Raw genomic sequence first — 24,872 nt, forward strand, 5'->3', positions numbered from 1 at the left:
TGTGAGGTCAGACAGCCTCATCCTAGCCCTTCCTTCCTTTGGGATAAACACCTTCTATCTCACGCCTCATCAAGCAGGCAGCTACCGTTGGGAAGGGTGGCCCAAAAACCAAACAAAAATGTGCTTTCTTTTCTGAAGAGAGAAACTGCCCTAAGATGCTGGGTAGGTCCAAGGACCTGGCCAGAGGGGAGACGCTCAGAGCCAGTGGGAAGGAGTCTCAGCACTGGGGCCAGTAGAAACATTCAGTTTCTCCTTTGCTGAAAGAGAGCCCTGGGAGACAGGTGCCTTGCTTTGCAGCAGAAGGTTGGAGGTGAGATGGGATACTGGAGGGGACAGAGTTGCCCCATTGAGCCCCAAGACCACCACCTAAGGAGAAAGATATCTCTTCCTTGCCCACATCCTCAGTCCTTATCTGCTCTCTGCCCCAAAGGACAGGGAAGTCATAAAACTCCAAAGACGGGTCAGCACAACCCCCTCCTTCCCCGTTTCCAAGGCTTAGGCCATCCCTGCAGGCTTACCCCCATCATTCCCAGACCAGCTAGGAGGCTCCAGAGAGGACGAGGCCTCTAGTAAGAAAGCCAGGTTGACCCAGGACTTCTTCTCAGCAGACCTGTGGGCCCAGAAGGGAAGGGGGTTTGAGGGGAGGGCCTAGGAATGGGTGTTGGAGATGTCAAAACCTTGAGCCTCAGGAGCTTTGAAGTCAGACAGCTGAGGGCACCGTCAGGGACCCCAGCCGTGTGGCCTCTGAACCTCTCTCGACCTCTCTGAGCTTCAGTTTCATTCAGATGGGAATGATCCCCATTCCACAGTCAGGAGAATTAAAGCAGGTGCGTGCATGTGTGTATTATGTGTGCACGTGTGCATGTGTGGAAGTGCCTGGCACAGAGTAAGTGTGTATACATTTTTAAAACCTCCCTCGTATCTCAGGCAGGTGGCAGAGTTTTATAACCAACTTTCTAGCACAACTTTAGCAAGGAACCCTGAGTGCATCCAGGAACCCCTAGCCTGGGGTGCTGGCAAAGCTGGCTCTTAGCTGCCTTGCGCTGAAGCTTTGACCCAGAACCAGGCCCTGGAGGAGCAGAGCTTGGCTCTGATAAGTAGGAGGAGCCGCTCTGTGTCTTTCTTGAAGTCACCCTTGAAAGGAAGTCCAGGATGTGCCAGGGATAGGATGGTGTTCAGACTCCTGATGTCACCCCTTGCGGGCAGACTTCTACCCCTCCAGTCAGTCCCCCTTCTCTGGACACACACAGAGAAGCACGCATGTGCACACGGTCTCTGTGTCTGCGGGCAATTAGGGTCAACTCTCTGAGTCCACATGTCCTTCCTATAAACTGTGAGCCCAGTGATCTAGAAGGATGGGGTAGCAGCCGCTCCAGTGTGGGCGCTGTGATGGTGGGGAGGGCTGTGTCAGAGATGACTGTATTTACAAGAATCCCACATTTTTGCTGAGAAACCACTGAGTCCCTTGTACTCTCTCCCACCTGTTGCCTCCCTGACTCATGGCCCACCTGTCAGCTCTGAGGAAGCTCCCAAACATCCTAGCTTTGCCACCCCCCAATTTAATTTCAGATATCCAAATAAGGAGCTTTAAAATGTGTCCAAGAGAAGTCCCCAGAAAGCGTCAGGCCTTGGGAGCTCTGTCGCTTTGAGGCAGCTTGATGTGGGGGCAAGAGTGGGTACAGTGCAAAGCCAGCTAGGGTCAGGTGAGCCAAGGGGACTAGTGTCCCAGGGCAAGATGTGCACACCCACCCCATGGGGTCAGACCAGCCTGGGGCATCCGGGGTCTGCCACCGACTGAGTGACATGGTCAGTTAGGTACTCTCTCTGGGCTGAAGGAGACTCATTCCTACCTCATGGGGTTTGAAGGATTGATTTGGAGCAGAGTACAAAGTGGATGACCCGGACTTGGCCCAGAGATGGTGGTCAGTAGCTATAAAGCACACATGATCTCAGTTAATAGCAACTCCACCTCTCCAGGAGCTCGGGCCATTCTTTCTCTCACATCTTCCACCAAAACTCTTAGCAAATCTTGTCATGTCCTGCTTTATCTGGCACCCCACTTCTTCTCATCACTTGCTACCATTGCACCCAGGTCCAAGCTGCCATGGCCTCTCCCTTGACTTATTGCATTGGCTTCCCATCCTGTCTCTCATTGGACCCTCCAGTCTTTTCTCAACACAGTAGTTAGTGCAATCAAGCTGTCCTTGGCTCCCTGTTTCACTCACCCAAGTCTGTGCCATGGCCAGCAAGGCAACTCATGATCTACCCACCTCCTCACCTCTCTGGCCTCTGTTCCCACCACGCTGTTCCTCACTCTCCCTGCTCCAGCCTCCCTGAATCACCCTTGTTGCTCAGCACTCAGGCATGGTTTCCCTCTGCCTGGGGTTCACGTGCTGTCACACCCCTGCAACTCAATCTCCCCTTCCCTATGAGGCCTGCCTTGACCATTGCAGTTGACATCACCACCCACCCCACCCAGCACCCACTCACCTCTTACCCTGCTCCTACATTACTCAACACCTTCTACCGTACCATGTAATTTACTGATTTATTCTTTAATGTCTGTATTCTGTCTTCTCTCATTACAGTAAAAGCTGTAGAAGGGCGAAAATCTTTGTTTTGTCCCCCGGTGTATCCCAGGCACCTAGAACTCAATAAATATTTGTCATGTGAATGATGGAATCTCATCATTATGAGATGGTTAAGGCAACCCACTTATTCTAACCGCAAGAAAAATCCAGGTTTTCTACAGCTAAGTTCTGATCTTCTGAAGGTGCTTGGGGTGAGGGTAGGGAGGACTGAAAACCTGGCTCCCCTATGCCCTTGGCCTCCTCCCTGTTTTAATTCTACTGCTCTGGGGTGCTTCCCCCTTCAACATGCTAGCAGAGATACAAATTCATTCCTTTGACCTCCCTATGCACAACGGAAGCTTCCCTGGTGGCTCAGACAGTAAAGAATCTGCCTGCAATGCAGGAGACCCAGGTTTGATCCCTGGGTTGGGAAGACCCCCGGAGAAGGAGATAGCAACCCACTTCAGTATTCTTGCCTGGAGAATCCCATGGACAGAAAAGCTTGGCAGGCTGTAGTCCATGGGGTCACACAGAGTCTGACACGACTAAGTGACTAACACTCTCTGCACATTGGAGGTCAATTGGAACTTGAGTATTTACTATTTCCTACCATGGGAGAAAGTTAATACAGAAAACACAAGAATTATAAAAATGGTCTGGTTTAGGAAGTGGGTGTAGGTGTGCTCTTGTTTCCAGTTCCTTCTGAGACGTCTGCATTCTTGCCTCAGGTGCCCGGCCTGTGTTCCCTCCTTCCTGGGTCCTAATCGCCCACACTCCGCTCACCCCTCTCCTTCTCCCTCCTGTGACCCTGGAGCTAGAAACCCAATCCACTGTTTCCCAGTCACGGTCTTGAGAAGGTCACTTCTCTGGGCAGTTTCCTCTTCTGTAAAACTGGACGGCTCATGCTCTGCCTCTCGAGTCCTGTTGGCAGACACAGATGAAATAGCAATATGATGGACTTGGAGAACTTTTGAACCTTACAAAAACCCAAGGTAACTAGGAGGTGTCAGCGCTTTCCCAGAGGCAAGAGGACTAATGAATCTGAAATAGGAGGCAGTGGGGGCTGTTGACGCAGCTGGTGTCTACAAAAGCCACCCTTACAGGTCAGGTCACTCTTGCCAGGAGATTTGCATTCTGATCACAGACAAAGGAGCTTTAATTTCAATAAAACAATGATCCTTTGGTCTCCTGACTCCCTGGCTGTAGATGAGGCTGACAGTCTTGGGTGGGCCAGGGGGAAGAGGCAGGACCCAGGGAAACTGAGGCTCCGAGTAGGGCCAAGTTGAGGTTCCATCAAATCTGAAGGGAATCCCAGGGTAGCTCATGTCCTGGGAGGGGCAAATTTGGGGGCAGAATTCTTATACTTCCTTGGGAAACTTTGCTTGGTGTAATGAAATGCATAAAGTACCTACTATGTATCAAGCACCGTGCTAGGTACTGGGGATATAGCAGTGATACAATAGACAGGGCTCTTGCCCTCCAAAGGACATGCTGTCTATCAGTGAGAGAGACATGGAGCAAATACACAAATAATTATTATTAACCACAGAGGAAAGAGCTCAGAAGGAGAAGGATAGGGTGCCATGAAAGTGTGTGATGGGAAACCTGATTTTGTGCACTTGATGGGGGGGGGGCGGGTATCAGGAGGGTTTCCCTGAAAGTTCTACTTGAGCTAAGAACTTGTTGCAAGACATCAGTGGGACACTTTAGGCAAGTCAAAACGGCTCTCCATGTGCCCCTGCAGGCCCCTGGAAGCTGGACAAAGCGTCACCCTGAGGCGCTTGGCAGAAGTCAGGCCTCGGGGCAGGGCACACGACCTGACAGTGAAGGGGCAGGGAGGTCCCCAGGGGTGAAGCCTGGGCTCCTTGCCCCTCAGTCCTTCCAGACCCCACCCATCCCCTGGCATGTCCAGCTAGCACCGTCTGCGAGATCCCAGTTGCTCGGCCACCGATGGATGGAGGCGGCGGGGCAGGGCCCCATGACCTCACTGTAATGGTGTCCTGTAGCCCCGCCAGCAGGAGGAGAAAACAACACTGAAAAGTCCCCCAGCGCTCCCAGATGCCTGCTCAGGAAGACTCAGGGCTCCAGGCTATGGGCTGCGTGCCCAGCTCAGGAGGCCAGAACGGAATTCGAAAGTGCTTGTTTCTCACTGAAAAATTCCAAAGATTGCTCAACATTCCTTTGACCCCAGGAGGTGCTGAGATAGAGGATCCGGAGCCCGAAGGCGTGGCTCAAGACTGTCAGGGAAGAGCTCCTCTGTCCTGCTCCCTGGGGGGCAGAGGGAGAGGGGCTGGGGAGGGCTGCGGAGACACCGGCTCTCGTCTGGACCCAGGGGCACTGATGGTGGAGTGGATTTTGTAGGTCTGAAAAGAGGATTGGGAAACCAGCAGCCTTCAGTACAGGGAGCAGACATTCCCGGTCTTCCCAGGAGAGCTGCTACGTTCCTGAAAGGCCCTGACATTGGGGGACCAGAGTCTCAGACTCTGGGGCAAAGGCTCCTGGAATAGCTCACTGAGATCAACTCCCTGTGACCACTAGGAAGGTCAGCTCCCTCTTCCCAGCTTTGTGTCTGAAGATGTTGTCTCAAACGCCCCCTTCTCCAGGCAGCTTGCTCCCTGCCTAGATTTAAATCCTCTCCTCTGAAAAGGTGCTAACCACACTGTGTCTCACTTTGTAGTTGTTTCTTGAAGTGTCTGCTCTCCTCTGCAAAGGGGGAAATGTCCTGGAAGACAGAGGCTGTTTGGGCACAGGCTAGTATAATTCCCACAGGACTCACGTGGCATAGAAATGTAGGTACCAAGGTAGTCACTGCAGCACTGTTTACAATAGTGGAGAACAGCAAGTTCTCTGAGTGTTCAACAGTGGGGTTTGATTAAATAAGCTGGAGTGTGTCCACACTGGAATGCTAAGCAGCCATTGACAATTACATTTTAAAAAATATTTAAAGATACAGGAGTATGTTTAAATCAATAAACTCCTATCCTGCAGAGCTAAGCACTACTAAGATTTTGGTGTGTTTCCTTTACATATTTTTCTATGTAGATATAAACATGTATTAAAATCCTACCAAAATGGGATTATATGTGGGGATAAAAGTTAAATTGTGTTAAGTGTGGACTGCACACTTGTGAAAATTTTCTTTCTGATGAAAGTAATGGGAAACAGCAATTGGAGGGGAGTCTATATTGTCACAGAATGTAGAGTATGAAGATGTTGAAAATTATTCTGCACTCAGCACTCAGCATTCTGTACACTGAATTAGAAAAGCCACAAATGACCTTGAGGCTGTCACTTCCTAACCGCACCCAGCTCATTCTCAGAAAAGACCATGGTGGGGAGTGGTTTGAGAATGGAAAGAATGAAAGTCTATTGATCATATCAAATTTTGCATAATCACTGAATTTCACATATATTTTAGTGCATTAGAATCATACTGTGTACAAATGCTTCATATCATCTCTTATTTAATGTATCTTAAGCAGCACTCCATCTTACTAAATATTATTTTAAAACATATTGTTATATACATGTTCTTGCTTTTTAAAAATGTTTTTGGGACTCCCTTGGTGGCCCAGTGGCTAAAACGCCACACTCCCAATGCAGGGGACCTCAGTTCAATCCCAGGTTGGGGAACTAGATCCCACATGCTGCAACTAAGACCCAGCACAGCCAAATAAATAAATAAAATTAACTATTTAAAAAATATCTTTGCCCCTTATACATCAGGTGAAATTGCTGGGTCAAAAGTAGAAATATTTGAAAGATTATTGAAACATATTTCCAAATTTCCTCCAAAAATGTTGTTCCAAATTACACTTAGCAGTGAATGAGAGTCTTCCCTGGAACCCTGTCAATGAGTGGGTTAATCAATGTTAAAGTAGGAGATGGAATTGAAAGCTACTTCCACAGGTAGAATTGATGGGATCTGATAGCTACTTGGGTACTGGGGGTGATGAAATCAAGAGCAGAAGCAGTTGATACTGAAGTCCTTGGCTTGAGTGTGTATAGAGATGGGGAAGCCTTTGGTGGAGAAAGGGAGGAAAGGAAGAGGATTGGGATCAAAGTAGAAATTTGGCTTGGGAATAGAGGGGATTCCATGGTAGCTCAGCTGGTAAAGAATCTACCAGCAATGCAGGAGACCTCAGTTCGATTCTTGGGTGGGAAAGATCCATTGGAGAAGGGATAGGCTACCCATTCCAGTATTCTTGGGCTTCTCTGGTGACTCAGCTGGTAAGAATCCACCTGCAATACAGGAGACCTGGGTTCAACCCCTGGGTTGGAAGATCCCCTTGGAGAAGGGAACTGCTATCCACTCCAGTATTCTGGCTTGGAGAATTCCATGGACTGTATAGTCCATGGGGTTGCAAAGAGTTGGACATGACCAAGCGACTTTCACTTTACTGTATATTTAAAAGAAACAAGCAAAAAAATCACATGAGACCCAGAAGATAAAGACCTTTCCCCCAAAGAAAACATGCAAATAGTTAAAGAATAACAAAGTACCCATCTTATCATTTTGTTAACTAAGATCCATTTGGTTGAAAAACAGTAGACATTTAAGTTCTGTAAGTTTAGTTAAAGGGGAGAATCTAGGGAATATTCATTTTAAAAACCCAGAAGAACAGAAATACAACTAGGACCCAATCTTTCTCATATATTGACAGGATTCTCTCTCTTTTATCTTAGTGTTTCTCTACAGATCAACCTTATTCTCTCTCAGACTGGCATTACCCACACAGCAAGAAGCAGGCTATTGAGAGTGCCTAAGACTTACCTCTCATATCTTTGCTACTGGGATCTGGTCTCAAGGTCAAAAAATCTCAAGGAAAGGCTCTTATTCACCCAGCATGGTCCTCAACTGAGGTTTAGGGTGAGCTATTCTGAGTGGTTGTCTTAGCTCAAGTATCCGTCCTTGGGCTAACAGTGTCTGGGAGCAGGATTTAGAAGAGAATGGAGTATACACATATGAACCAAAGGGTTAGACAGGACAGACTGCCGTTCATAAGAAGGATGCTCTTCCAGGTGTGTGAAACAATGAGTATTCTACCTAGTATAGCCACATAATTCTCTTTCCATACAAATAATGCCCCTGAGTGTCCCCTCTCTTACCTTAATACAACCATCCTCTTCTCAGTGGGACATAACTCAAAGTCATTCAGGTGCTACTTCTCACTTTAAGGATAGAATCTACAATGGAAGATCTCTTTCCTCTGGTAACTTTTATTTTCTTGTTCACTCTTATTGTTTTACAGCTTTAGATCAGCCTGTGTAAGTGTGGATTTAGTATTTATTCTGCATGCTCAGTTGCTCAGTGATGTCTGACTCTGCGATCCCATGGACCGTAGCCCACCAGGCTCCTCTGTCCATGGGATTCTCCAGGCAAGATACTGGAGTGGGTAGCCATTTCCTCCTCCAGGGGATCTTCCTGATCCAGGGACTGAACTCATGTCTTCCTCATCTCCTGCACTGGCAGGCAGATTCTTTACCACTCAGCCACCTGAGCATTATTTATCCTATTCATTCAGTGGATACCTTCTATCTGAGGATTCTGGAGAATTTTGCACTGTTATCTACTCAGTCTTTTCTACCATTTTCTTTAATCCTTTCTTTTGAATCTTCCCTTTGATGGATCCTCTCAAACTCTTTTCCCTATCTCGTAATTATCCTTTCATCATTTTCAGTTTTTAAAAACTTCTCTGTGCTGAGTTCTGGGTGAATTCCTCGGTTCCATCTTCCAAAGCACTAATTATTTATTGAACTATATTCAGTCCAGAACTCCCCCCTAGCTATTCAGTTTTTAAGAATTAGATGTTTTCCTTTTCCAGGGTTTCTGATTGTTCCTCTTCCATATCCACTTACTCATATTCGTTCCTCCCCTCATCTTTTGAGGATTCTCAACTTGCTTATTTTACAATAATTTTCCTCTTGTTCTACTGTTTTCTCCTCATCTGAAGGGAGTTTATCTCCTGCTGATTGTTTTTGTTGGCAGCCTTTCTTCACATTTAGTCTTTTTATTTCTTTTCTGTTTCCTATCCATGGACATGTTTATCTTCTTTTGAAATGTGACTGTGTCTTTTTATTTCTTCTCTCTCATATGTTTCTCTTTCACTGGAGAGGTGGCAGAGACTGATGTTAAGAGCTCAGGATCTAGAGACTGCCTGTGTTCAGATCTTGGCCCATGACTTAATAGGAGTACAATTTGGGGCAGGTTTCTTCACCTTATCTGTAAACTAAAGGATAAAAATCATAGCATCTACCTAACAGGGTTTTGGGGAGGCTTGAAGGATATGATGCACATAAGGCAATTTGACAGTCCCTAGAACACAGTGCGTATTTAACACATGTTTGAGCAAGCTCTGGGAGTTGGTAATGGACAGGGAGGCCTTTGCATCCATGGGGTCACAAAGAGTCAGACACAACTGAGCGACTGAAATGAACTGAACTGAACTGAGGTATTTTTCTACCCACTTAGAGAAAAACAGTGTGTCCAGACGTGGATAGGATTGGTGCTCGAAGTATCAACTTGGAGGGTCACTTGTTAGCAAGTTCAAGTCCAGGATTCCTAAGTGTGTCTATTCCTCATGGTCAAGACTTCTCATTGCTCCCCGTGATCTTGCCCTCATTGGCTTTGTGATTACTACCAACCACCTCCCACACACCTCGTGTACAATGTTGGTGGGAAACAGGGTAACTGTTATAAATGCTACTGTTGAAAATGGGTGATAACAAGGCAACACACCGTGGTCTCTGGCCCAGCATTTGAACCACATCCAGCTGGACAGCGATGGTGAGGTCAGGGCTGTGGCTAGTGAGTATCACTGCATCTTGGCCACGACTGAGTTTTCTGGTCACCAGTCTGACTCCAGGTTTTGCTTGTTGGGAGCACTGCCCTTGCCCACATCCACCATACCCTTCATGAGCAGGGTGGTGGAGAGGTTTCCTCCACCCTGGGTTGTACTGCCTTATGAAACACTTCCTATTAGTCTCACTACCTGGAAATTACTTCATGATAGAGTTTCCCAAATCCTTTGGGTGATAGAAATCTGGAGAATTTGATGAGAATTGTCAGTCACACCCCTGATCCACTGACTCTCCAGAGAGAGAGGCCTGGGAATCTGTCCTTTTAATAATAACAATCATCTCAGGTGATGCTTATCATCAGGAAAGTTAGAAAAATTACTGCCTTAGTGGTTGAGCAATCACACACCTCAATTTGGCAGATGTGGACTTTTTTTTAGCATTTCAACACTGAAAACCATAATCATTTGACCATGACTTTCATTCAGGGAGATCTCTGATGGCCAATTTCAGAGAATTTTAAGGCAGGCACGAAGGGTACTTTGGGCTCTACTCACATGATTTCAGTCTCTTACTACAGAGGAGGCTCTGCCCCTCTCCCGGGGCTCAGTAGGAAATGTGGGGAGGAAATGCATGCATACCCTGCCCTCAGTGTGGTCCGTGCTCTGTGACGTCACACTGGGGTGGGGTAGGGAGAGTGTGCAATTCCTCATGAGGCAGGGAGTGCACAGCATGAGGTGCTTGGCTGGTTGCTGTCCTTCCCAGGTATCACTATTCCAATTTCCAGGAGTCTATGGCTTCTTAATCCATGAAGATACTTTGGTGTAGGGCAGAGCATTCAGCTTTTGCAGTTGAGCAAAACTGTAACCTTGGGTACTTGGGACAGCTGACTACCAATGGAAAGACCTCTCTTAAAGTTGTATCAGAGCTCAAGAGGGAGGGAATATGTGTATACATATAGCTGATTCATTTCTTTATACAGCAGAAACTCATACAGCATTGTAAAGCAATTATACTCCAATAAAAAAAAAAAGAAAGAAAAACAGTATCAGTCTGTCCATTGGCTCCCTGACTGCTTCCGGGTCTTCTTCTCTCCCAGCACCCTATCTAAGGCTGCAAGAAATTATGACACATTCTGTTATCCTGATATCTCATACCAAGTCTCCCAAAGTATAAGTCTGAATGGCCCTTCATCTGAGTCCCAGGAGCCCCTGGAAAAGAGTCTAACCAACTTCCTTGACAGCATAAAAATAGGGAAGGCCATTTTCCCAGCCTAAGATCCTTGAATGCCATAGCACACCCCCTCCAACCCCCAACCAATCTTGATTCGGCCATTTGCAGGCTCCTCAATTGCCACATCCCTGTTCATGTTCCAGTTTCTGTATCAAGATTCTTTTTGTGGTAAGTAACAGAAACTCAGGCTTCCCAGGTGGCGCTAGTGGTAAAGAACCCCCTGCCAATTCAGGAGACATAAGAGATGCAGTTTTGAGCCCTGGGTTGGGAAGATCCCCTGGAGGAGGGCATGGCAACCCATTCCAGTATTCTTTCCTTTTTTTTTCCATTTTACATATTCTTTTATGCTCCAGTATTCTTGCCTGGAGAATCCCCACAGACAGAGAAGCCTGGAGGGCCACAGTCCACAGAGTTGCACAGAGTCGGACATGACTGAAGCGACTTAGCATGCTGGTACACAGCAGAAACTCAATTTAACCTGATTTCTGCAAAAGAGGCATCTATTGAAATGGTCACATGGTGGAAAAAAGCAGGAATGTATCAGGGGTCCCCAACCTCCAGAATCTAATACCTGATGATCTGAGGTGGAGCTGATGTAATAATGATAGAAATAAGTACATACTAAATATAATGCACTTGAATCATCCTGAAACCATCTCCCCCTCTCCACCAGCTATGGAAAATCATCTTCCATGAAAGTGGTTCCAGGTGCCAGAAAGGTTGACTTCAACAACCAAAACAGCTGAGACGTTCTCCCTGCCCTACTTTCTTGCTATCCTCTGCATGGCAGCATTGTTCTCTTGGACAGGTTTTGTGTGTATGGCAGAGACATGCCCTTGTGACCAGCTGTGACTCACCTCTGCTCAGCACCAGTGCAGAAAGATGGCTTTACTTTCTCTAATCATGGAATTTCTTTAATTACAAAGAAAGGCTCTGAACGACTTAGCTTGGCTCAGGAATCCAACCCAACACTGGACCACGTTTAGAAGGAAGACTAAGAGCATTTCCCAGAAGAGTCTTTTCTGGGTAGACAGAACTAAAGATGTGCTCTATTCCCCAAATCAAAGAAATACAAGTTAAAACAGCCATGAAATGCCATTGGAATGAAAAAAGTGAAGATACTCAATGCAGTTTTCTACTGCTGTGGCAACAAATGACTACAAATTTAGTGGCCTAAAACAACCCAAATGTATTCTATTACAGTTCTGTAGTCAGACGTCTCATGCTGGGCTAAGATCAAGTTGTTGGCAGCATTCTTCTGGAAGTTCCAGGGGAGAATCTGTTTCCTTGCCTTTTCCAGCTTCTAGACATCTCCCACATTCCTTGGCTCATGGTCCCTTCCTCCTTCCTCAAATCCAGCAACATGGGGCTGGGTCATTCTCACACAGCTGTCTTTCTGGTTCTCTTTTCTGTCTTCCTCTTCCACTTTTAAAGACCTTTGTGATTACATTTGGACCCATACAGATAACCCAAGATCAGCCAATTAGCAGCCTTAATACGCCTTTGCCATGTAAGGTAACCTCTACATAGGTTCCTCATCTCTTGTGGGGGTGGAAGCTGTTAGTCTGTCCACCATGGCTTGAAAGAGGGCAGTAAATAGATCCTCTCAAATTCTACTGGTCAAGCTGTGAATTTGCATAAAATTTCTGGAAAATAATTTGGTAAACTGGCCTTCAGATATTCATATTTGTTCATTCAGTAACTCTAATAATCTGTCCTTAAAAATAATGCTAGGGACTTCCCTGGTGGTCCAATGACTAAGACTCTGAGCTCCCAACGCAGGGGTCCTGGATTCAGTTCTTGCTGGGGGGACTAGATCCTGCATGCTGCAACTAAAGATTCCACATCCTGCAACTGAGACCCAGTGTAGCCAATTAAATAAATAAATATTTTTAAAAATAATGCTAAATATGTGGCAGTGTGAAGTTTATGCACTAAGATGTTCATCACTTCTTTATTTATACCACCAAAACATGGGAAATAACCCTAATGACTGGTGATGGTAAGGCTAAGTAAGCCATATTATATCTGTGTAAGGAAATATTATGTTGACAGTAAAAACTTTCATTCCTAGGAAGCTTTTAATGAAATGAAAATATGTATATCCCCTAACATTAAGGATGGCACCCCACTCCAGTACTTTTGCCTGGAAAATCCCATGGATGGAGGAGCCTAGTAGGCTGTAGTCCATGGGATCGCTAAAAGTCGGACACGACTGAGTGACTTCACTTTCACTTTTCACTGTCATGCATTGGAGAAGGAAATGGCAACCCACTCCAGTGTTCTTGCCTGGAGAATCCCAGGGATGGGGGAGCCTGGTGGGCTGCTGTCTATGGGGTCGCACAGAGTCGGACACAACTGAAGTGACAGCAGCAGCAACATTAAAGAAAAAAGAGAAAGATGTCTGTACATTCTACTCAATTTTATTGTGAACTTAAAACTACTCTAAAAACATTGTCTATGCACTCATCTCACACGCTAGTAAAGTAATGCTCAAAATTCTCCAAGCCAGGCTTCACCAATACGTGAACCGTGAACTTCCAGATGTTCAAGCTGGTTTCAGAAAAGGCAGAGGAACCAGAGATCAAATTGCCAACATCTGCTGGATCATCAAAAAAGCAAGAGAGTTCCAGAAAAACATCTATTTCTGCTTTATTGACTATGCCAAAGCCTTTGACTGTGTGGATCACAATAAACTGTGGAAAATTCTTCAAGAGATGGGAATACCAGATCACCTGACCTGCCTCTTGAGAAACCTATATGCAGGTCAGGAAGCAACAGTCAGAACTGGACATGGAACAACAGACTGGTTCCAAATAGGAAAAGAGTACGTCAAGGCTGTATATTGTCACCGTGCTTATTTAACTTATATGCAGAGTACATCATGAGAAACGCTGGGCTGGAGGAAGCACAAGCTGGAATCAAGATTGCCAGAAGAAATATAAACAACCTCAGATATGCAGATGACACCACCCTTATGGCAGAAAGTGAAGAAGAACTAAAGAGCCTCTTGAGGAAAGTGAAAGAGGAGAGTGAAAAAGTTGGCTTAAAGCTCAACACTCAGAAAACGAAGATCATGGCATCTGGTCCCATCACTTCATGGGAAATAGATGGGGAAACAGTGGAAGCAGTGTCAGACTTTATTTTTGGGGGCTCCAAAATCACTGCAGATGGTGATTGCAGCCATGAAATTAAAAGACGCTTACTCCTTGGAAGGAAAGTTATGACCAACCTAGATAGCATATTAAAAAGCAGAGATATTACTTTGCCAACAAAGGTCCGTCTAGTCAAGGCTATGGTTTTTCCAGTAGTCATGTATGGATGTGAGAGTTGAACTGTGAATAAAGCTGAGTGCTGAAGAATTGATGCTTTTGAACTGTGGTGTTGGAGAAGACTCTTGAGAGTCCCTTGGACTGCAAGGAGATCCAACCAGTCCATCCTAAAGGAGACCAATCCTGGGTGTTCATGGGAAGGACTGATGCTGAGGCTGAAACTCCAATACTTTGGCCACCTCATGCAAAGAGTTGACTCATTGGAAAAGATCCTAATGCTGGGAGGGGTTGGGGGAAGGAGAAGAAGTGGACGACGGAGGATGAGATGGCTGGATGGTATCACCGACTCAATGCACACGAGTTTGGGTGAACTCTGGGAGTTGGTGATGGACAGGGAGGCCTGGCGTGCTGTGATTCATGAGGTTGCAAAGAATTGGACACAACTGAGCGACTGAACTGAACGGATTAAGTTTTATAAAAGAGGAGATACAATAAATTGTTATTATAATATAATGTAATAAAATAGATGTCCAAAAAGACTTGGGAAGGAAAATGTTAAGCATGGTTATGCTATGGGTGGTGGGATTATTTACAGGTGACTTTTCCCCCCTCTAAATAAACATGTTATTTTTAAACTGGCCCTCAGGTACATAGAATTGTGTTAACTGTAATTCTTATTTCCTGACACACTCTTATCATTATTCCAGGCAAGGTCACTTTTATTTGTTTATTTGGTTGGTTTCCTAGCTGTTTCCATAATGGATTAAGTACCCACAAACTTAACACTCAAAACAAAAGCCTCTCTAACCATAACCTCCCCCACACACCCTCCTTGTGACTCTCCCCGTTCAAGATAACCATGATGCTCAATCTCATGTTTATCTTTTCATTGCTTTCATTTTTATGTAGTTTTATTGTATCTATTGTGGGATCACCACTCCCTTGCAGTGTCTTCCTCTCATTATTTCCTGAGAGTCTTGCAAAGGGACAACGTGTTTTTATTCCTAGACAAAAGAAATTCTTCTATACTAAGGCAGGGAATGTTGACAAAAGAGTAACCAATGAAATGCCATTTTAACTATTTTTTTCTTCAAGCCTCTGTGGTCATTCCAATAATACCCATACATGGTTCAGAAGTTGCAGTTCAACACCTAAATGTATGGTGTTCAAATCCCACACTCCTCTTGAAGGGAGGTGTTGTGCCTTTGAGCTTCAATGGGACCCAGGCTTCCTTTGAAGGAAGATCTATTTTCCTTGGTCTCATTCTCTGGTCTGTCTCAGGATGTTCCTGGGCCATTTCTGCCTTATGGGACACAGTTGACCCACCTGGAGTCCAGATGAATACATTGAAGTCCTCTGGCCCAAGCTTCCTCAGGGCCCCCAGGTTGACTTCTGATTTCAGGGATTTCATTTTTAATCAAGCACCTGCTGAATATCTCATGAAGAGATCTCTTTTGAGCAACAGCTGTCCATCTTCAGACCCGTAGGTCTTAACCAAGGACCCTTTTATCAGCATCACCTGAGAAGCTTTTTAAAAATGAAGATACCTAGAATCAATCCCACCCCCAAAAGACTCTGTAAATCTGCTATCAGCAATTATAAGGCACTCCTCCAAAAACCAGATATGCACTCTTGGTTAAGAACCATATCGTCAGACAATACCTAGCCAAGGCCCATGCCTGCCTTGGTCTTCAGCAAATTCTTCGAGGTAATGCCAGCTAAAACATAGCCTTATGTTTCAGGATACAGCTGCTCATTTTTTGTTTTCCCCGTGCCTCCCAGCAAATTGACATCTACTTTCTGACTATCAGGAAAAAGGCCAACTGTCTTTGAGAGATGCTGGCATCAACTATTTTTCATGTTTTGGCTATTGTGGTTTCCTGCAGACGTTGTAGATCTGTTTCACTCTCTCTGGTTTTTCTCTGCTTATCGCTCTTTTTCTCTCTGTCTCCTTCTGTCCCTTTCTGTCTCTCATCTCAGTTTATCCTGAAGTTCAACTCTGTTCTTTTCATCATGAAATAGACACCTGCAGACTTCCATCCTTCACTTCTGACCCAAGAGGTAAAAAGATTTCTCTCTCTAGGACTAGTTTGAAATATCCTTCAGAAAGACCATGTTTGAGAGGCAATTCCAATAATGGCTAAGAGATGGACTCCAGAGCCAGAGCTCAAATTCTGGTTGTGTGAACAGAGACAAATTACTTAACCACCCGTGACTCGGTTTCCCCATCTGTAAAATGAGGAGGATTACTGCACCTATTCCATTAGATTTTTGAGAGGATTCAGTGGGCTAAGATGCTCTCAGAATAGCACCTGGTATGCAGTAAGTACTATATAGTCAGGGGGCTCCGTGTGTCTTGCAGGCAACCCAAGAATGTTTAATTTGCTTCATGAACTTGGTTCTTTAAAAGCAGGAGAAATAAGATGAGCTCTTTTGTCAGACTTGGTTCTAAAACATGTGTCAATATTGGTATGACATGGAAGTGAATGAACCTTGGGAGGAAGAAATCACTTTATCAAGGATCTCTCTATGATACATAAGGGACCTGTCTTCATAAGACATGTTTAGTCATGTTCACTTCATTTAGGGAAAGTATTTCAACAAGTTGGGAAATTTGCATGAGTCAGAAACTTTAAAGGAGACTATGGCTAAAGGGGGATAGAAATCTCCAAGGACTACACTCCTCATTACAGAACCAGGATTAACCAAGGAAGCCTGCTGGCCTCTCCCTCCCCTCCTCTCCTGTTTCATCTCCTTTCAAGGACCGTCCATTTTACATTCCTAACTTGTCTTGCCTTTCTTCTATTCCCACATCACCCACTCTCATTCAGGTTACCTTTATTTTTCAGCAAGTCTACATCAGCTTTCCCTATTGGCCTCCTCACGTCGACTCTGGCCCCTTCCAGCGTTCCAGTGCATCCTCTACTCTCCACACTGGAGCCAGAGTGATTGTCTTGAAATACACATCTGTACTCCTGTTGTCGCTATCCCACCTTCACACCTCTAAAACCACTCCCTGGCTTCCTGGTGCTTTCATAATAAGGAAAAGCAGTTTTAAAGGCTGAATAGCAGGCCCTGTGGAGTCTGCCTCACTTGTCTCTCCAGCTCCACCAGTTCCATCTCACTTGCTCTACCCACGGTGGCCTTCCTTCCGTTTTGCATAATGACCAAGCTTCCCTGTGCCACTGGGCCTTTGCAGGTACTAGTTTCTGCCTGGAAGGCTCCTTCTCCCCACTTCCACTCCCTTTAATTTTTATCTTTTTCACAACAGCCATCAGTTTTTCTTTTTAAAAAAATATATTTATTTATTTGGCTACATCAGGTCTTCATTGCAGCATGAGCACTCATATGCGGCCTGTGGGATCTATTTCAGGACCAGGGAGCGAACTGGGCCCCCTGCATTGGGAGCACAGAGTCTTAGCCACTGGATCACCGGGGAAATCCATCTACCCTATTTTAAAGAAAAACACTTAAACTTTATTTTTTGAGTACTTTTAGGTTCACAGAAAAATTGAGCAGAAAATATAAAGAGTTCCCAAACACCCATCCTCCCACACTCTCCACATCTCAACACAGAGCCTTTCCTACCATGAACACTTCACACCAGTGTGTGCATTTGTTATAACCCATGAACCAACATCAACACATCATTATCAACCAAAGTTTATAGTTCATGACTCACGCTTTGTGCTGTATATTCTGAGTCTGGACAAAGGTACAATGACAGATACCTAACGTTATAGTATCTTACTATTTTTTAATACTATCAAAGTGTTCTCACTGCCCTAAAAATCCCTTGTCCTCCACTTATTCACCTTGCTTGCCCGCTAATCCCACAGCCACTGCTGATTTTTATCACCTTGATAGTTTTGCCTTTTCCAGAATGCTATAGTTGGAATTGTATGATATGTAACTTTTTCAAATTGGCTTCTTTCACTTAGCAACATGCTTTTGTAAGGTTTCTCCATGTCTCTTCATGGCTTGATAGCTCGTTTCTTTTTAGTACTGAATAATATTCCATTGTTTGGCTGTACCACAATTTGTGTATCCACTCATCCACTCAAGGACATATTGATTACTTCCAAGTTTTAGCAATTATGAATAAAGCTGCCATAAACATTTGTGTGTGTGTGTGTGTGTGTGTGTGCAGATATAGTCTTCAATTCATTAGGGTAAGTACCAAGAAGTATGATTGTTGGATACTATGGTAAGCGTATGTTTGGTTTTGTAAGAAATCGTCAAACTGTCTTCTTCTGCCACTTCAGTGGCTGCACCATTTTGCATTCCCACCAGCAATATGTGAGTGCTCCCCCGGTCCACGTCCTTGTCAGCATTTTGTATTTCAGTATTTTGGATTTTGGCTAGCTGTGTATACATCTATGTTAGTTTATAATGGTATTTCATTGTTGTTTTAATTTGCAGTTTCCTAATGTCTGTGATGTTGAGCATCTTTTCAGATGCTGTTTACCATCCGTGTAGCATCTTTGATGATATGTCTGTTCAGATATTTTGCCCATTAAAAAAATAATATTTATTTTTGGCTATGCTAGGTCTTTGGTGCCACATGGGCTTTGGCGAGCAGGGGCTACTCTCTATTGTGGAATGTGGGCTTCTCATTGCAGTGGTTTCTCCTTGGGTGGCTTCTCTTGTTGCAAAGCATAGACTCTAGGGTGCATGGACTTCAGTGGTTTCAGCTCCTGGTCTCTGGTCTGGGGGCTCAGTAGTTGTGGCACATGGGCTTAGTTGATCTGAGGCTTGTGGGGTCTCCCTGGATCAGGGATCGAACCCATTTGCCCATTTTTAAATTGGATTGTTTCCTTCTCCCTTTCTGACCTCAATATATCCTTCTTTCTCAAATTTAGATCTTAAACCAGCAATCTCTTCTTTGCACCTTTGTCTAGATTAAAAAAAAAAAACACCTCAAATTCCTGGAGAACTATTCTACCTCTTCAGTTATCAGAGTTGTAATTTATTATTATTGGAATGAAGTCTGTAACAATAGGTACTATGTCTGGTTTCATTCCCTGATGTATTGATGAGCCCAGCACTGTGCTTAAGGTAAATAACTATGGGATGAGGAATAAACTAATAACCTCAGTGAGAAAGAAGGTGGAGAGGGAATGAGGGGTCATGTAAAGAAACCAGTGCAAAAATAGAGTGAGGCCAGAATTTCAATGAGCAGAGGGGGCAGAGGGCCAAAAACAAATGCCAAAAGTGCAAACCTGTAAGCCTGGTGTTAGGAATACTGAAGTGTAAAATGAGCTGAGGCTGAAACAAATGACTGAGACCACAGAAGACTATTTTAGAAAATTCTTTGGAGCAGGAAAAATAACAAGGAAGAGCCAGACCCCACACTTAGTGTGGCAGAATGAGGCATAACTTTTCATGCATGATGTTTCTCTCCCTCAAGAAGAGTAATTCTCCAGCCAGAAAGTGTAAAGGCAAACTCCAGAAGAAGAATGGCAAGCTCAAGATCAGTGAAGAGTTTTGGGAGCAATTAGCCACATTGCGTGAGCTCCAGTTTTGGATTAATCTCCGCAGGACTTGGAAATATGATTGCAGAGTCACTGTCCATGATTTCTGAGAAATTTGGGAAAGGAGCCAATAGCCAGGGAAACGTGAAACATTTCTCCATTTTTAAACAGGGAAAGAATGTGCATTTGGGTAAATTTATTGACTTCTGACTTCCAAATATGACACTGATTCACTGCACAAGTATGTGCTAGATTTGTAACTGGATGCCTAGAAAGTAGGATTTTATATTTGTCTACCTCAGTAGGCCACCATTTCAAAGTCACCAGGCAGCTAGGTGGAAGCAGAGAATTACCTTGGAGGAAGTGTTCGTTCCTAGAAAAATCACACAATTGATACCTTCAGTGGTGTAAATGTAGGCACCCAGTAACCTCAGAATAGAGCATAATTGGACATTTCCCCTAGTGTAGAGCTTGACAAAGGCTGTTCTCCAAATTTCTTGGTATGAATAGCTGGGTTGCTAGAAGCAATTGGGCAAATTTATACAGCTACAAGGAGCCTTCTGGAAGAAAAAGGATCAGACTCATTCCCTTCTCATTTGAGGCTAAAGACTATTAGATCCTCTCTGATGTGCTGAAATGGCCACACCTGAAAAGATGACCAAGCACCGCCCCCCACAGGGGGGACACTAACCATATGGTGGGGGGAGTGTGAAACCACGACTTGATCATCCTCCAGCACTGTGTGTGGCTGAGGCCAAAGCACCCACCCAACCCAGCTGCCCTAGCAGAGAGGCTTTGCAGTAGTGAAACAGGAGGGAAGGGGGCAGGGCACACCTTTAAAAGAATACGTATCTACAGGACATGACTGGAAAACCCCATGAGTGGAGGAGCCTGGTAGGCTGCAGTGCATGGGGTCGAGAAGAGTCAGACACGACTGAGCGACTTCACTTTCACTTTTCACTTTCATGCATTGGAGAAGGAAATGGCAACCTACTCCAGTGTTCTTGCCTGGAGAATCCCAGGGACGGGGGAGCCTGGTGAGCTGCCATCTGTGGGGTCGCACAGAGTTGGACACGACTGAAGCAACTTAGCAGCAGCAGCAGCAGGACATGACAAGAGTTGATTAGAGCCAACTAGGTCCGAGATGGTGGAAGTCTCAACTTCCAGTGGACCTTGAGCCTCATTATATGCTCATCGTAATGCATTAGCATAAGCTAAGTGACACAGCCACCAGCGCCATGACAGTTCTAAGGCACCATAAAAGGTCAAAAGTGGACAGAGGCCCAATTCCTGGAAATCTCCGCCCCTTGCCGGAAATAGTTGAAATAATCCTCCCACCCATTAGCCTATGACATTACCCACCCCATAAAAACTAACCACCCCATATTTCAGGGCCTCTTGCCTTCTGAGATGGCCCACGTTCTTTCTTTGGAGTGTGTTTGTCTCCAAATAAATCCACTTTTTAACTATCACTCTGTCTCCCACTGAATTCCTCCTGGGATGAGACATCAAGAACCTGAGTTTCACTAAGTTCTGAGACCAGATGTGTGATTTCAATGAAAAGACAGTGGGTCCAAGCCCCAACCTGGGTTTGGGGTTTGAGTCCCATCTGAGTTGCACGGTTTCAATATAAGCCCATGTCTGGCACATTCTCTTGTAATCCTGATGCTAGGGAAGACTGGCCATGGCCTGTGAAGAGAGCTGGGTGGGCTGTTGGCATTAGTGCACACGAGCTGGGTGGGGCCATCTGCCTTTAGCAGTGATAGATATGGGTAGCAGCAGCAGAGAGAGCTTGAGTCCCCCTTGGCCAAACACAACCATACACAGGGAGCCCAGGGATTTTTACTGATATGGTGTACTGGGCTGGAAAGTATTCCCCTCCACCCCTCAAATTCATTTCCACTTGTAACCTCAGAATGAGGTCTCATTTGGAATAGGGTCATGGTAGATGTAATTAGCTAAGATGAGGTCACATTGGCCCTAAATTTAATAAGACTGGTATTTTTGTAAGAAGAGAGGATTACATATAAAGACTCCAAGGGAAGAAGGCCATGTGACCATGGAAGCAGAGACTGTATGATGTGGCTTCAGCCAAGAAATGCCACATATTGTCAGGAGACCCAAGAATCTAGGAGAGAGGCACGGAACAGATTCTTCTTGATTTCAGACTTTTGACCTCCTGAACTATGAGAGAATAAATGTTGTTGTTGTTGTAAGCCAGCAAGTTAGTGGTACTTGGTTACAGCAGTCCTAGAAACAAATTGATTCAAGAGATTAATCTGAAAAAAAAAGAAATGATGTGAATCTTATTTGAATCTCAATCTGGTAAAACAAGTTATGCTAAACACAGCTTATTAACAGCTGGCTTATCTCCTGTGATAAACAAGAAATTGCAGAGATTACACCTTTTAGTATTTTTATGGATAAATTAGAGAAATGTATGTTAGATGACAATACAAGTATGAGGGTTGTCAGCCAGCTTAACACTCATTGGGATGAATTGATTGATGATTGAACATTGCATGCCTCTGTGCTTTTATAATGACTTAGATAAGATTTTGAATGTGTTCTTATCAAATGTATAAATAATATGAAGTTGGTAGGAATAATATGATAGACGTGACAGATACCATGCTCAAATTAATCAGAGTGGCTAGAATGATGAGCCAAAGACCTCAAGATGACATTTTATGGGGGAAAATGTAAAATTAAACCTTTAGTTTCTCAAAGTCAATTGCAAGAGTGAACTGGAGGTGACCTAACTTGAGAACAATACATGGGAGATTTATAGTTAACCCAAGTTTAAAAGGAGGCAGCAAAATGACATGGTTACTCAGAAAGGTAATAAATTTTAGATCACACTGATACAGATGTACTAATAACCACCAATTCATTAGTCAAATTCCTTACAGATAGATTAAAATGATTTGAATATAGGTCATCTAAGTATTTTCTGTGACAACCAGATGATTAACAACTAGCTTTTATACACAGGAGTCATGAACTGAGTGTATTGACAAGGGGAGGAAGGCAGTTTCTAGAAAAATGCTCAGCATATATTAAATATGAAAAAAGCAGCCTCAAGATTTCAAACTGTTCTTTCCCAATGCTGTTCTTCCATGCCAAGGAGTCAGAAGAGCTGAAGCAGATCAGGCAGTAGCTGTGGATGTGGCCACCGCCCCTCGCCATCAAGGGAAAGCAGCAGATAAGCGGTACCCACAGAACCTGCGAGCACTCCTCACCCTGCCTCCTCCTGCACAGGCTGTTGTGACTTACACTGACTGTGACATAAGCAGAGAAGGAAAGTCTGGGGGCTGCAGCTCCAGTTCGAAAACATGCAAATCCCACACAACATCAGAAAGACTATCTTTGAACTTTTCATTTAGAAACAATTTTAGACTTATTAAAAGCTGCCAAGGGACTGCCCTGGTGGTCCAGTGGTTAGGAGTCTTTTTTCTAACACAGGTGACTCGAGTTCAATCCCTGGTCGGGGAACTAAGCTTCCAAACGCCGGAGGGCAGCTGAAACCATGCACCGCAACTACCAGCCCAGGCACTGGAAAGCCCACGCGAGAGCCTGCCCGCCTCAGTCAAAGTTCCTGCAAGTCAAAGCGAGGATCCTGAGTGCCACAAATAAGACCTGATGCATCAGATAAATAAATATATATTTTTTTTAAATTCCACAAATATTATTTTAAAAATTGCCAAAAGAATTCCTGTATATGCTTTACCCAGCTCTCCCAAATGTTAACATCTGATGTAGGTGGAGTACAATGATCAATACCAGAAAATTAACATTGATCCTGTTAACTCGTTTGCAGGTGCTACTGAAGTTAGCTCAATGGTCCCACTCATAACCCTTTTCTGTACCAGGACTGGAGCCAGGCTTCCACATAGCAGTTATTAATAGTTGTTGCGTCTCTTTGGTCTCCTTCGAACTGGAACAGTTCATCAGTCTTATGAAAGAATATTTGAGGGTAAACGTGACAAACCAGAAAATGCCAAGAATAGTGTGGGTTGGAAAGCAAGAACCCCGAGGGAACTTTGCCAGGACTGGAGCTGTCAGCCTAAAGAGAAGTCTTAAGGGGACATGTTAGTTGTTTGCAAGGTTGTCTTCAAACCCTGGAGGAACCTCATGCAGAAGATGGAGTAGATTTGTTCACTGTTGCTTCAGGGAATGAAAATAGAACCAAGAGGTGGTGTTAGCGCAGGAAGATTTCCACTTGGTACTATGCAGAACATTCTGTTAGAACTAACCAACCATACCCTGGACCTTGGCAGCACTGAGCTGGATCAGGGCAGATAGATAAGTCTGAGTAACAAGAATTCAGGGAGAGGCAGGTCAGTGGTGGGTGGCAGAGCAGGAATGACTGTGGAGCAGCTGGTCAGGGCCCTCATGACTTCAGGATGTCAGCTCGGGAGAGAGAGTGGAGCAGAAAGAGACTTGATTGGCAGGTCCAGCAAAGAAGGCCGGGGAGAACAGCTAGAGCAGAGAATGCCTCATTCATCAGGTTTGTTGCCAAAGTCCACTATTAATAGGCAACTGTTGTCCACAGCCCTACGAGCAGCTATCCATCCAGTCTGTCTGGTCTACCTACTCTCACAAGCTCTCTGACCTCTTAGGAAAGGGAGAGTTCCTGGAGGGACGGAAATCGTGTTCTTTGTTCCAGGAGTCCCAAGTTGGGAACGAAGGTACAGGGACACCTCTTGGAGGGAATTGAGGTGTATTGGGGGCTAAAAAGATGCCAAATCCCTAGCATGGACTCCAGACTGGGCAGTTCCTATGGCTGGAGGTTTGACCAGGATCCTTCTGAAGAATATCAATCATATCTATTTGAAATGCATATCATCACTGAAAAACAAAGGTAACTAAATGGAAGGAAAAGCAATGAGTTAATGCTTAAGTAAAGGTCTTACTTTTCTGCTTTTTCAAAACCAGTCAGTTGTTGAGATTTTCTTGCAGATTAGCTCCGCAAACATTCCGTTCACCGTGAGAATGTGCTAACAGCCACATCACAGTGCAACTCTGTCATACTATGGCTGCATCCACTTATCCAGCCACAGGTCTTGGGTCTATCTTGCCATTCATTCATCTGACCCTTCACTCATCCACTTATACCTTCATCCATCAAGTCAACGTTTGTCTAGCTTCCACTATGTGCCAGGTTCTATGTTGGACATTGGGGGTGTAATAATGAAAAATACCATTTTTCCTGTCCCCATGGTGTTTATGGCTTAGCAGAAGCTGAGAGGATGGAGGTGACAAAACAATGAAGCTGTCATTGGGTGAAATGCAGACTTCAACTAAGGAAGTTCAGGTTTCCATTTAAAACTCACCCAACTGAGCAGTTTCTAAGGTGATTCAAAATCATCTGTAAGGAGTACAGAAAAGTTATTTGAATTTCCACAGACAGGTTCAGATTTTATGTGAGTCACAAGAAATTCTTGGGATTGGAATCAGATTCAATGAAATTAGGTGTGGTAAGTATTGTGTGCCAAGGTGGATGAAAGGAATCACCACCCCAA

General features: G+C 44.7%; 1 long non-coding RNA gene across 1 annotated transcript in view; it reads right to left on the bottom strand.

Moving 5' to 3' along the window:
• Nucleotides 1-2,535: 2,535 nt before the first annotated feature.
• The window catches only part of LOC139182174 (uncharacterized), a 46,075-nt gene continuing 23,738 nt past the window's right edge, over nt 2,536-24,872 (bottom strand). Inside the window, exon 3 of the long non-coding RNA XR_011565766.1 lies at nt 2,536-3,491. This is a non-coding gene — a long non-coding RNA (uncharacterized lncRNA). The remainder of the gene's footprint in view (nt 3,492-24,872) is intronic.

The sequence above is a fragment of the Bos indicus genome, chromosome 3 (genome assembly GCF_029378745.1).
Source record: "Bos indicus isolate NIAB-ARS_2022 breed Sahiwal x Tharparkar chromosome 3, NIAB-ARS_B.indTharparkar_mat_pri_1.0, whole genome shotgun sequence".
NCBI classification, from domain to species: Eukaryota; Metazoa; Chordata; class Mammalia; order Artiodactyla; family Bovidae; genus Bos; species Bos indicus.